The following is a 14,890-nucleotide window of genomic DNA, read 5'->3' as shown; positions in this document are numbered from 1 at the left end:
TCCTCGATAGTATAGTGGTCAGTATCCCCGCCTGTCACGCGGGAGACCGGGGTTCAATTCCCCGTCGGGGAGATCAATAAACTTTTTTATGTAAATTTATTTAAGAAAAATATTTTTTAATAAATAAAAAAATGTAATCGATCTCCCCGACGGGGAATTGAACCCCGGTCTCCCGCGTGACAGGCGGGGATACTGACCACTATACTATCGAGGATGTTGAAAGATGGGTGTCAATTTACACATTTAAATGAAATGTGATATGGTAGAATAAATAAATATATCGATTTGATGTTCAAATTTAGATTTTGTAGGAATATAACTGCGTTTAAGGCAACCCCCCCATTCTCGATTTTATTTTTTCAAGATTTTCAATGGGCTGGTAAATGAATACCAATGCTTGTTAAGGTTTGTAACTTAACACATATATACTTGAAGATTTAAATTAGAAGAAAAATAATTTACAAAAAATGTTTGTTATTGTTTTGTTGTTGTTTTTTGTAATTAAAGAAAAGTCCTTATTTTTGATGGCGGGCATGATAACTCCTCACTGAAACATCGGAATTCGAAAATTCCAACGGTGTTAGAAGGAGTACATGTCTGGCTCTCGTATGAACTAGGATTATTGACTTCGCTCTGAAATTAACAAAATGGTGGACCTTTGAACAAATATTTTTGGAAAATCGCCGATTTTTTACCAAAACCCAAGTAAAAAAATAAGGAAGATCTTCACCGATTGGCTTTATCCTAGTTCATACAATAGCTATACACTCACAGAGAAACGTGTAAAAATTTGAAGTCAATTGGGTTATTAGTTTTTGAGTTATCGTGCCCGCCATTCGCAAAAAAATGTTTAGAGAAAAACGCGTTTAAATTTGAGAAGCCCTTCAGCCGTCACTTGATGCTGACACAATAAATCGGCTATATCTTCAAGAGTTCATGAGATTTTCATTTGAAATTTTGTAGGGACATTCTTTAATTAGTGTAGATTCGAATTTTATCAACAAAATTTTTGACCCCGAGAATGGGGGGGTTCCCTTAAAAGAAATTAATTCCATTCTACCCCACTATGGGCCTGGAACCTAATTTTTTGGTAAAATGTCCATTTCAGGTAGAGAGGAAAAAACGTTATGTTGATGAAAAAGAAATCCATTATTTTTTCGGCAAATGGCTGCTCTGATAGATTTCTCGTTAAATATCGATCGAACAATTTCAGATTTATGCTCGTTGGAAGGGTGACATTTGGCAGTAAAAAAATATGTTGCTGTTTTTTGTTTGGTGCATTCAGTTGTGAGTTACGGGGTGTTAAAAATGGAAGTGAACGAAGTGAAAATTCGGTACATTTTACAGTTTTTCTTCGACAAGCAAGCGGCTAAAATTGTGAATGGCGTTTATGGTTCCGATACTGTAACAGCCAATTATGTGCAATTTTAGTTTCGTAGATTCCGTTCAGGAATTTTTGATGTTAAAGATACAGCTCACATAGGTAGCCCGGTCGATGTCGATATAATCGGAGAAATAATCAAAGTTGACCGGTATGTTAGCAGTGTTAACATCGTCTAGGAGCTAAAAATCAACCATAAAACTGATGTAAACCATTTACAATTAGCCAGAAGCGACCCCATGAGGGGTGTCGTGTTCCACCAGGACAACGCTAGGTCACACACATCTACAGTTACTTTCCAGAAACATCGGGAGCTTGGTTGGGAAGTTTTAATGCATCCGCTATACAGTTCGGATTTGGCACCAAGCTGTTATCATCTTTTTCTTGCATTGTAAAATTTCTTTAATGATAAAAAATTTGTATCTAAGGCGGATTGTGAAAATCGATTACTAGAGTTTTTTTGCAAATAGAGAGCAGGACTTCTATGAGAGAGGCATTATAAATATACCATTAAAATGGCAGCAAATAATATAACAAAACGGTGCATATTTGTCCCAAATCGAACATTCCGAAGCATGGTAAATAAAATCATATAGTTTATATAAAAATAATGCATTTCTTTTTCCCCAACCTAATATAAACCCACATATCGTTATCGTTTTAAACCCCCAATATTTGTTATTTTGGACAAGTTTTTCAACATAAAAATTTGTAATTTGGTATTTAAGGTTATCACGGGGTGGAAAATCTAAAAATAATCGTAATGGTACGCCCATTATTTGGTATTATGCGTGGTTTAGGCACATGTTTCAACCGAATTAGCTCTAACATAAGTTTTCAGATTCTCATGGGGTGTCAAATTTCCCTACCAAAAATTATCAATATCGGTGTCGACCCAAAATGTCGCATAACTTTTTTTCGAAAATAAAGATATTGTGGGTACTTTATTCACTTAATAAAAAACATTAATGCAAAATTTATTATAATTTGTAAATAAACACGCAGGCCACAGTTATGGACCAATCTTGACGAAATTTTTCATTTAAGATGGGTTCTGGCCAATGAAGACCCCTATTGTTTTTGGTAATGATCGGTTAATATTTAGGGGATGCAATGGACCAGAAACTGTATTTTTGTCTGATTTTCTGGTCGCTCCAGAGGCCGCAATTATGGCCCAAACATTGCGATTTTTTACATGGGGAAGGGGATCGGGCCAAAGAATAAACATGCCTGTTTTGATGCAGATCGATCAATATTTAGCGGGTCAAATGGACCCTGATTTGTATTCTATAGCGGATATGTTTACCCCTGAATGACGTAGACCCGAGAATGACGTAGACCCGAGTTGATAGTGTATCCAAGAGGAGTGGCTGACTTTTAAATTGATACCTATTATATTGACGTATGTACTCTGATGTTATTTACAGGCTTTCTAATTTTCCATGATGATCCAGGTATGGTCAAGGACAAGGCCTATAATTTTCGGTGATGATCAGATAATAATATTGGAATGAAGTGGACCGAAAATATAATTTTTGTGTTTTTTTTCGAGTCGATCAATAGCCCACAACTGAAAGCCGAACATCACAGCACAACCCACGGTGAAGGAAATCTGGACAAGTAATTAGAAGAGCTGTACTGAATATTAGTAATATCTGTTGACCTTTAGTCGGCCAAGAGAATGCACATATCGCAAAATATTGCCTAAGCTCAGAATATAGAACCACAGAAAGTTAGATTTTCGTCGAAGTTATGTAGAGGGCGGAAATGTTAGAGGGCGGAAATGTCACCCTGATTGCTGTGAAATTTTGCTCAAGATCCGTTTTTGGTCAAATGCGACATATATACCCTTTGAAGGTTCAATATTGAAAAATCAAAGTCTTCAGTATAAAGTCTTATACACAGTATAAGTCTACAAAATAGTTTATGCTCACTTACCAGCTCATTGAAAATCGTGGAAAATTGAGATTAAGAATTTAGCTTCAGTTTCTGCTTAAAACATATATACTTTCCGGTTTTTGTTTATATATATTGAGTGTGTATAGTTCCTAGAAAATATAATAAAAGTAATTTGTGATTAATTAAATAAGATAATGGCGATAAAGAATATACACAATTTATATTTTATACTACAATTTCGACACAAAACTAATAATTATGTCGTTCGTTCTATAATAATGTTGACATGCACATTTCACTTTCATTCTCCCTAAAAATGACAAATTTGAAATCAACTTTAACTCAACTTCAAATTGTCGCCGATTTCTAATTTCATCTCAAATAGTTTCAAAAAAACGTGCAATTCACCCACTTCACCAAACCTGTATAAACGCAACAGAATGATTTGTCAATAAACCTGGAATCTGGGATATTGTATGGCATTTACACTACCACCTCACATACAATCAAAATGCAATCCTCCTCCTCCTCCTCGACCACCACAGCCGTTCCTTCCACCTTTGGTATATTCGATGGGACCACAGTATTGTTGACGCCATGGATATTCTCTGAAATTTGTATTCATTTATGGCTAAATATTATTGTTATTATTGCTGACGTCGTTGTTGTAGTTGTTTTGATTATTGCATTTACAACAAATACTATTACATTACATTCGATTTGTTGTGGTTGTTGTTGTGTTTGGGAAATGATATAAACAAATAGCTATTGTATGGTTTAAAAGCAAAAAACCAAATACCACACTCGAACTGTAAATGTTTAGTTTATAGATGATTTTTTGCACACCCAAATGACGGGGCAAAATGCAACGAAAAGGGATTGCAATTTTTTGGCGTAAGAAGTAAAATATATAAACAAGGATATAAGGATAAATTTTTCCCGTGAATTAAAAAGGTCTAAGGCAATTTCAGCAAAACTACTGAGTGTACATTTTACTATTCAATTAATATAAATCTTTAAAACTTTATAATCTAGAAATAATTATTCGAAAAATGTTTTATCTTGGAACTGATTTTTTTTTTTTTTAATTTTTTTAAACATCTTCCTACTGCACAATAAAGTTCATAAGGTTCACTTATTTCACATTTTATATGATTTTATAAGGTTACATCACTCCACTGAATATTCCCCTATTCTAGTTTATTTATAAATGCATAGTTCCCGCATAGTATCAATACAGGTTACCGCATCTGAAAACGTAATAAATGTTTAGCAATATTTTCTTGTTCGATGATAGAGAACACACACATTTTTTCAATACCATCGAACAATGGGGAAAACTAATACTCATACATGGTGTCCATAATAGATGTACACAAATGAGAAATAGTTGTACCAGTTGAATGGAGTGAAAGGAGTAGCAGCAGATATTTGAAATTTGAGGAAATGGGGGATTTTTGTTGGTATTCTATACGAAGGCTCATAGCTCTTCCATAGAAACAGAATAAATATGAAAAATGACCAAAAAATTATTATGAAAAAATGTTTTTATCGGCTTTTTCCTTGAAAAAATATTCTTAAAAAAATACACGCCTTGAAAAAATATTCTTAAAAAAATACACGCCTCGAAAAAATATTCTTAAAAAAATCCACGCATTGAAAAAATATTCTTAAAAAAATACACGCCTTGAAAAAATATTCTTAAAAAATCCACGCCTTGAAAAAATATTCTTAAAAAAATCCACGCCTTGAAAAAATATTCTTCAAAAAATCCACGCCTTGTATTGGCCCTTGAAAAATATTCTTAAAATAATCCACGCCTTGAAAAAATATTCTCAAAAAAATCCACGCCTTGAAAAAATATTCTTAAAAAAATCCACGCCTTGAAAAAATATTCTTAAAAAAATCCACGCCTTGAAAAAATATTCTTAAAAAAGTCCACGCCTTGAAAAAATATTCTTAAAAAAATCCACGCCTTGAAAAAATATTCTTAAAAAAATCCACGCCTTGAGAAAGTATTCTTAAAATAATCCACGCCTTGAAAAAATATTCTTAAAAAAATCCACGCCTTGAAAAAATATTCTTTAAAAAATCCACGCCTTGTATTGGTCCTTGAAAAATATTCTTAAAAAAATCCACGCTTTGTATTGGTCCTTGAAAAAATATTCTTAAAAAATCCACGCCTTGTGTTGTACCTTGAAAGAATATTCTTAAAAAAATCCACGCCTTGTGCTTGTCCATGAAAAAATATTCTTAAAAAAATCCACGCCTTGTGTTGGTACTTGAAAAAATATTCTTAAAAAAATTCACGCCTTTTAGAAATCCTTGCTCACAGAAATATTCCTTAAGAAATCCACGCCTACTGCCCATGCTACTGCTACACGCCTAAGTCCTCAAAAAATATTGTTTAAGAATTCCACGCCTAAGTCCTCAAAAAATATTGTTTAAGAATTCCACGCCTAAGTCCTCAAAAAATATTGTTTAAGAATTCCACGCCTAAGTCCTCAAAAAATATTGTTTAAGAAATCCATGCCTATCCAGGTCCTCAAATATTTTTTTTTAAGAAATCCATGTCCTCAAAAAATATTCTTTAAGAAATCGACCCATATCCATTTGTAATTTTTAACACAAAAGAATGAGTCCATTCGACCCGCTTTTCTTTAAAAAATATTCTTTAAGATTCCCTATCCTATCCAGGTCCTCAACAAAATATTCTTTAAGAAATCCAAGCCTATCAAAACATATTTTCTAAAAAATCCACCCTAATTTATTGCCTTTAAAAATATTCTTTAAAACATCCACTAACAAAAATAGTCCTTAAACTATAACCTGAGGGTATATATCTGTCGGCAACACCGACTGACGCATTTTTTACTTTTACTGAAAGTGGAGGTTCTTCCACTTTCAGTAAAATGAGTAAATTCTCCGAAAGGCCCAAAGGTTTTGTATGAGAAATGATAAAAGGACTTTTATGAGAATAAACAAAAGGTCTTCTGTTTCTAATGAAAAAGCCACCTAGAGGTTCTATGAACAATCAGATAAACCAGAATTTTTGTTTGCGGTAGACTTTTTGGTCTTGTGTGAAAATAAACTTCGGGATTTTTATGAGAAGGGTCTTCTGGTCTTGTAAATAGTATTTTCTTCTATAAAGATGACCTTAAGTTCTTCGGTGAAAAGTCCTTCCGCTTTTCTGAGACGACCTTCTGGTCTTCAATGAAGAAGACTTTCTGGTCTTATATGAATAAGATCTTCAGCTCTTCTATGGAGATTGCTTTCTAGTATTCAATGAAGAAGACCTTCTAGTATTCAATGAAGAAGACCTTCTGGTCTTTAATGAAGAAGACTTTCTGGTCTTCATTGAAGAAGACCTTCTGGTCTTCATTGAAGAAGACCTTCTGGTCTTCAATGAAAAATACCTTCCTGTAATAAAAAACTGTTCCTCTGTGTAATAATAAATGACGACATACATATAAGTTTGTGTGCATAATTTAGACAAATATTGTTTTCTGTGCTCAAAAACCGCACATTTTTTGCACCTTATTTTGCATTGGAAATTTTCGAAAAAATTTCGTAATTATTTTATTTATTTTGCTCTTCTGTTTTGTGGAACAAGAAAGATAAAAATAAATTTGTTATTTATATGTTTTTTGTTTTGTTGTCTGTTTGTTTATATATTTTTGGGAGGAGGGTAATTTAAAATTTTTACGATATGGTAAAGATTAATTATGTTTGGCATATGTCTGTCGGTGGGTAGGGAGGGTACTCTATAATATGGTAGAAAAGTGGTATGGTATGAACAATGGGTAACAATAAAACCCATATAGAAGCAGATTAAATATTTCAGGAAAAATAAAATGAGATCATTTTCGAATATAGGAACATTCACCTCGTCTCCTGTCAAGTGATAGTTCTTTAAACCAATTATGGGTTCACTTGTATTTGTTTATAATTTCATATATTTTTGTCTCTATACTTCCTTTTTGATAAAACGAAGACATTTAAAAATATAAATAACCAACAGTTGACTCATATTGTCTGCCAGCAAACCTGCCATATGCCTCTCAAGGACGTCTTACATTCATTTCTATAGACACTTTTGTCATCGCCATTATCATGATTATTGCTAAAATCATTAGAAACGACATTATTATCTTGTGTGGAGAAAGACGTCGAACATGTTGTGTTTATGTTCGATTGCAACTGTGTAAAGTAGAAGACGGAAGTTGCCTGACGGAATACAGATGTAAATTCTTAAGTAAACGACAATAGGAATGGAATCGAACCAGAAGGAATGTTCAGTTTGTTTGAAGAATTTCTGTTGGGAGCAAAAAAGTGACTGTGACAAACGCACGTCATTTGTAACAATTACTGTGGTCGAGGTGACAATGATGAAGATGACAAAGGGAATAGACAATGGGTTACAGGAAGGACCTATTGATATTCTATGAAAAATACCTCATCTAACATGAAGATAATACCTTCAAATCTTTTTGAGAAAGAAGACCTTCGGAGCTTCTATGAAGACGAATAACTTCTTCAAAGAAGAAGAAGACCTCCTCGTATTCTATGAAGAAAACATCCTCGTCATTTATGAAGAATGTCTACTCGGCTTCTACGCAGAAAACCTCCCCTTCTTCTATGAAGAAGACCTCCTATTCTTCTATGAAGAAGACCTCCTCTTCTTCTATGAAGAAGACCTCCTCTTCTTCTATGAAGAAAACCTACTCGTCTTCCATGAAGAAGGCCTCCCAGTCTTCTATGAGAGACCTCCCGGTCTTCTATGAGAGACCTCCCGATCTTCTATGAGAGACCTCCTGCTCTTCTATGAAGAGACCTCCTGCTCTTCTATGAAGAGAACTCCTGGTATTCTATGAAGAGAACTCCTGCTCTTCTATGAAGAGACCTCCTGCTCTTCTATGTAGATACCTCCTGCTCTTCTATGAAGAATACATCCTAGTCTTTTATGAAGGTCTCCTCGTCTTCTACGAAGAAAACCTCCTTCCCTTCTATGAAGAAGGCCTCCTTGTCTTCAATGAAGAAGACCTCCTGTTCTTCTATGAGGAAGACCTCCTCCTCTTCTTCTATGAAGAAAACCTAATCGTCTTCCATGAAGAAGGACTCCCTGTCTTCTATGAAGAAGAACTCCTCGTCTTCCATGAAGAAGACCTCCTGTTCGTCTATGAAGAAGACCTTTCTCTTCTCTCTTCGTTTTTTATGAAGAAACCCCAATGAAGAAGACTGAGAAGACTCGTCTTCTATGAAGAAAATCTCTTTATCTTCTATAAAGAAAAACTCTGCGTTTTCTATGAAGTAGACCTTCTGATATTCTATGAATAACACCTCCTGCTTTATTATGAAGAAGGTCTTCTGATCCTCTGTGAAGAAGACATAAAGCTCTTGAAGAAAACTATGAAGAAAACTACCTTCAGCTCTTCTTCCAGAATATCAGGAGATATTCTTATTCTTTCAGGAAGAATAAGACCTTGGGCCCAGACCTAGAAAAGACTTTTATCAAGTTGGCCTTATTAAGAAGATCTGTAGCCCTTCTAAGAAGGCATCTGGTTCTTCTATAAAGAAAATCGTCGGCTTCAGTTTTTTACACATTTTACACACACCTACAGGTGAGTTCCCTGATTTTTTTGTTTTCCATTTTCCCACAAATGTTGCCCCCACTGTGCCACCTCTCTTGGCAATTGATTGGCTGCAGACAGATAGGCGAACTCAAACTCGTAGCCAAAGAATTCCTGCTTGGTGATGACAACGACGAGTACACTGCTGATGATGAACACAGATGAAATTCAAAGTTCGCAAATAGGAAATTCCTTCGTGCGATGAAGTTAATCACGACGACGGGGCAACGACAACGATGATAATGATGTTGACCAAACAAATACTAAGATAAACATAGGAGTCCAAAGGAAACAAGGCAACAAAAAAACAAAATGCGTAAACATCATTAAGTACTCCTACTCGAACTGGAACGTAACAGTTGAACATGTTCGGAGGCTGATTGCTTGGCTGGCTGGCCGATTGCCTGCCTTGTTGGCTGGATGGCTAGCGTAACTAGTTGGTTGCTTGTGCCGGTGTGGTTGTTTGGCAATTGGTTGAATTTTCTCCAGCATCATCCGTACGCTTGCAGTATCAGTTAGTGTTTAGATATCGTGGCGTAAGGAACTAAAAACGAAAACGGTTAAGATTTTGTTGTAGGTGAAGAGAAAATATTTGTATTTGCGAAAATTCCAAAAAAAGAAAATCCAACTATGAATCATATTTGTGTTATTGTCGTCGGGAGATGAGAAGTTGTGAAATGTAAATATGTGTGAAATAATGAAATAATTTAAAAAAAAATTTTTTTTTTTCAAATTAAAGAAAGTAAATTATTTTTGTGTGATGAAAATATTATAAAATAAAAAAATATATATATTTAAATAAATTGTAATAAATAAAAATCAGTGTTGGTGGCGTATGAGTGTTTAATTTTAAGTGTTCGAAGAATATTAATTATACGCCCTGCAAGCCAAATCTGCAAATGCTGTGAATATTTGAAAAATAATTTTTGTTTGGAATTTTTATTTGTGTGAAAAAATAAAAATTTTGTATGGCAAATAAATTTCGAAGTGGTTTGGTGACATATGTATTTGTATTTTCAAATTGAAGAAAGTTCTAGTGCTGTGACGATGTTTTCGAACCTCGAACCCTTTTCGATTTTCGGCAAGTTATTATTGTGTAGTTCAATGAACCATTCCATGTCATTTATTGTGTTATCAAAAAGGATCAACAACTTTTTTCAATAAGGAACATTTCGTAATTTGGTAATTTTCGTATAAAAATATATATCGCCAATTTGATTGAAACAATGTATGATTTAGACTTCGTCAACTTTAAAGTTGACAAACTAGTGATGACGAAATATAAATATCAATAAAAAAAATATTTCAACAATTTACACACAATAGATGGTTCTGCCTTTAACAAATAAGCTACAAAAATTGAGCAATTCCGTAAAAGTGTTTCAATTGTTTGCCATTTGGTGTATGCTTTTTTACGGGACCACCAATGTGCCTTAAAAAATCATATTTGTATTAAAAACCAATGAGCAGAGCAGTATAGTCGGACGGAGCCGACCATATGATACCCTACACAACTACCACGAAAACTTTCTGCGATACTATATTCTGAGCCTGGGCAATATTTCGAGATATTTACACCCGATTATAGATCAACAACTTCACTTTCTAACCCTAACTTATTTTCCAATTTTTTTTTCTTGAAGTGAATTTTTACGCCGTAAAATAAAAAATTGTCACTTTAGGTTTTGGTTGATTTGACCCTCGGAATATTGACCGATCATCATCTAAACAGCCGCTATAAGTATTTGTTCAGATCCCCTTCACTTTGTAAAATATGTGATGTTCTGCATATATTAATTGCCTCTAGAGCGACTAGAAAATCAGACAAAATTAAAGTTCATTGACCCCCTGAATGAAATCTCAACTTCACCGAAAACTATAGGTGTCGTCCTTGACCATAATCGGAAGTTCCTGTACAATTTCAAAGCTATCAGCGCGACATTTTCGTCCTCTAATGGAGTAATAGTAATACTATGTACATAGTCACCTTTACCTAATTACGTATAACTCCTACATCAGAGTACATGCAGCCATAAGTTTGGTATCAATATGAAGGTCAACAACTCCTCTTGGATATACTTACTATCAACTTCTCGGGTATATGTCCTTCAGGAGCAAGTATATACGCCCCAGAATAAACATTTTGTAAATTTTCACACAAAAGTCAGGGTCCATTGGACCCGCTAAATATTGACCGTTCTTTATCAAAACAGGTATGCTTATTCTTTGTCACGATCCTCTTCTCCATGTAAAATTTCACTATGTTCGGACCACAACTGCGGCCTCTGGAGCGACCAGAAAAACCGACAAAAATTAAATATTTGGTCCATTTCACCCCTTAAATATTAACCGATCTTTATCAATAGGGGTCTTCATTGAGCCGAACCTATCCTCCATGCAAAATTTGGTGAAGATTGGACCACAATTGTGGCCTGTAATATAATGGACGGACGGACACACATGTCTAGATCGACTCAGCTAGTCGAGACTTAAAGGTGGGTCAATGACCAATATTTCGCGGCGTTACAAACTCTTGGGGCTGCACAAAGCTATAATACCCGGACAACATTGTTGTGTAGGGTATAATGACTCAAAAGAACTACTACAGTAGACCAGAGCCAGTTTTTATTGGTTATCATTACATTTACGGATGTTGAGTATATATCTAATTTTACGAGAGTGAGTGAGGCAATTTAAATCATACCTGAAAATTTAAGTTTTTCCGAAGAAAACTCTTCAAATTTAACTGAAGTAAAATATTCATTACAAAAATGGTACATAAACACTCAATTTTTTTTTAAACCACATTGTTCTGGATCGGAAATCTGGTAGATATTTCAAAATTAAATGAAAATTCCTGAAAATCAACACAACAGCCAATAAGAAGTCGTCATTCCTGGTTTGAGGTGCTTCACCGCTCTTTGACTACAATCGTTTTCGCACGTAATGAAATGGGTCTATCTCATTCCGTTTGGCCAAGGCTTTGCAGATGGAAATTGGATCCATCCTATTTATACACTTCACCACACTGTGGTACAGGGTATTATGTCTTTGTGCATATGTTTGTAACAGGCAAAAGGAAATGAGATAGACCCATAGCTCATTTTGAGAATATGCATAGAATCACTTTCTGAGTCGATTTAGGTATGTCCGTTCGTCCGTACGTCTGTCCATGTTAAATTGTAAACAAAGTACAGGTCGCATTTATGATCCGAACTGGTTGAAAGGTCATTTTTTTGGCCCAAGGACGAACCCTATTGAAATCGGTTCAGATTTAGATATAGTCCCCATATATATTTTCGTCCGATTTAATGAAAATTGTGTACCAAAGTCCCTATATATCTTTCGATTTGCACGAAATTTGGCACAGCGCACTGAATTAGGTCTAGAATGATGTGTGTTAAGTTTCCTAAAAATCGGTCCAGATTTAGATATAGCTCCCATATATATTTTCGTCCGATTTAATATTTTCGATGATCGGCCTAATGGATTTATTTTTCCCCAACCTAATATATTTCCGTTCAATAACCATTTTCATACGAATTTTCAAACAAAAAAAAATATTTTTACTCAATTTTGTTTATATAGAGTATAATATAATATATAATATATAATATATAAGAGGTCAAATGTTTTTCGGTGGTGGAATAATAATTGTAACATATTTAGTACATTTTAGAATATCCAAAAATGTTTAATGTATTTTATTCAACATTGATGAAACTACCAAATTTTAGAAAACCCCATTTATTTAATTTTAGCCAACATATTACCATTTTAAAAAATTGCAGTATAGATATACATGCCTATTTTTGCGAATTTGTCATCATTTTCTGTGTGCTATTATAAAATTGTAATATATTTTATAAATAAATTACCCAAATAATTTTCTGACAGATTTTACTACCTCTTCCACACAAAAAATATATTAATTTATTTTGTAATTATATTTTTGGAAAATATAAAACATACGCCACCAATTATTTGTAAACATTGGCCGAAGAAGAAGAAATGAAAGAGAATCGCTACGGGTGCTACTGCATCATTAACGTGAAAAAATAAAATTTCTCTCAATTACCCCGCCAAAGATCCACCTATCAATGGTATACGGTCACGTATGAGCAATATTAATTTCATTTTTGGTGCTAATGACTGATTGACTGACCGACCACCATCCACCAGACAGCGTAACATATGAGTACTCGTAGTGTTGTTGCTGCTGTTGTTGTAACAACAATTTCTTTTAATAGCCGATTTTTATGTGCTCGTAATTGTTGAGGAATAGTACATGCGAGCGATTGTTGTTGTTTTCTCCTTTTATTTTTTTGAATTTTAATTACAAAATATTTTTTTGTTTTGTTGTTTCTGCAGTTTTGGTAATGTTGCATTTAATTACAAAACCACATAATTAGAATTACTATGAAAATGTCAAAATGAATTTTGTGTTGCCGGCAAAACAATCTGTCTTTTGTATGAAAAGGGGGATGGTGTACCATTTGCTTGAATATTTTGTGGACAATGAGTGACATTTGGTCATCTCCGAAGGAATATCTGCGTTGGTGTAACGAAATACTTATGTTGTTATTCTAGTTGGCATTTATGGCAACAAATATAAAATAAAATAAAAAAAAACTAAGAGCCATTATATTTAGTTTGTTATTTTTATTCATGTATTTATTATACGAGGAGTTTATTATTTATTTCCGTTGGAGAAAACTAATTTCGAAAGAGAAAACTTGTTTTTTTAAATTGTAATGAAAGAAAGACAGATACAGGTTTCATCAGCTATAATTATAGTCCAGTTAAATCACATGGATCCAGAGGAATAACATGTTTTGATCTAATGTTAGTGTTTTGCTTCGAAACTCAGACGATGACACAAATTCAAGGATTGGGACACAACGCTGGCATCCACCGCCTCCATCCAATGTCTTTATCAAAACATTGGTTTTAGATACCCTTTTTCTTTGGACCAAACAAACAATGTCCTCAATTTGTTAAGTCAAACTGTTCGTACATTCCAAAAAATTCCCTAAACATTTTTTAAATGTATTTTTTAATTCATCTAGGAACGTACTTTTATATACACATTTAATTAACATGGAACAACTGATCACGTCGTTAAATTAGGCCGGGTTGAACTTCTATGACATTCTATGAATTACAACTACTGCACCCTCTTGAATGTATTTGAGACCAACTAGTTTGGTTGTCTAGGAAACTGTAGCTCTTTAGATGCAATGCGTCGGGGCTGAACTCGTTACACATTTAACGAGTCGGCAACTGCATCAACGTGAATGATATTTTGACCCTATTATATATCTTCGTCTCTTCATGTAGATAGTTCACCGGTGCCATGAGGGAGCACCATGTTGCAGTTTTGAGGTCGGTGTTCTGACAGGTATAAATACTTTCCAATTGCATAGTCACAAAGCTGTTACAGTCCAAACTATCGCGTTATGCGAAGTCAACATGGTATCCTAATCTGCGTCAAAGTACATTCGGCAAGCGATGGATTTGTTTTTATGACCTAAACATGCTATTGAAGATGACCCCGAAAATGTTGGGGAATTTTGGTCGGAATTGTATGTCACTCGGCCTGTGTATTTCCCGAAGATAGGGAATGTCGGTCTACTCCTTCTGGTACCTCCCCCGCAAAATGGTAAATGTGTGCAAAAAAATAATTTTATAATATCATGCGATTTGAACCAATCTTTGTGCAAACTATTGGACCGCTTTTTCTGATACCTAACCCCACGTATGGTCGAAATTTTCAATATTTATAAATCCAATATAGGCGAATGAAATGTCCGGTTTGAACCAAATTTTGTACAACCTATTATCTTACCACTTCAAAGATGGGACCCATTGTCCATTTTTTGCACAATCTATTATCTTTACCAAGCCTAGATCAAATCCGAAAATGGGACCCATTGGCCCACCCCTTCTAATACCTTCCCATTAATTATCAAAATTTTCA

At 34.4% G+C, this 14,890-nt stretch overlaps 2 non-coding genes across 2 annotated transcripts; one reads left to right on the top strand and one right to left on the bottom strand.

The window, feature by feature from the left end:
• Trnad-guc (transfer RNA aspartic acid (anticodon GUC)) lies at nucleotides 1-72 on the top strand. The gene has a single exon. It is a non-coding gene; the product is annotated as a tRNA-Asp (tRNA).
• A 70-nt stretch (nucleotides 73-142) lies between these two features.
• On the bottom strand, nucleotides 143-214 carry Trnad-guc (transfer RNA aspartic acid (anticodon GUC)). The gene has a single exon. It is a non-coding gene; the product is annotated as a tRNA-Asp (tRNA).
• Nucleotides 215-14,890: the final 14,676 nt, after the last annotated feature.

Source organism: Musca vetustissima, unplaced genomic scaffold (assembly GCF_032173495.1).
Source record: "Musca vetustissima isolate MV318-11 ecotype Yass unplaced genomic scaffold, APGP_CSIRO_Mvet_v1 utg33886, whole genome shotgun sequence".
Lineage (NCBI taxonomy): Eukaryota > Metazoa > Arthropoda > Insecta > Diptera > Muscidae > Musca > Musca vetustissima.
This window is presented reverse-complemented; position numbering and strand designations above follow the sequence as displayed.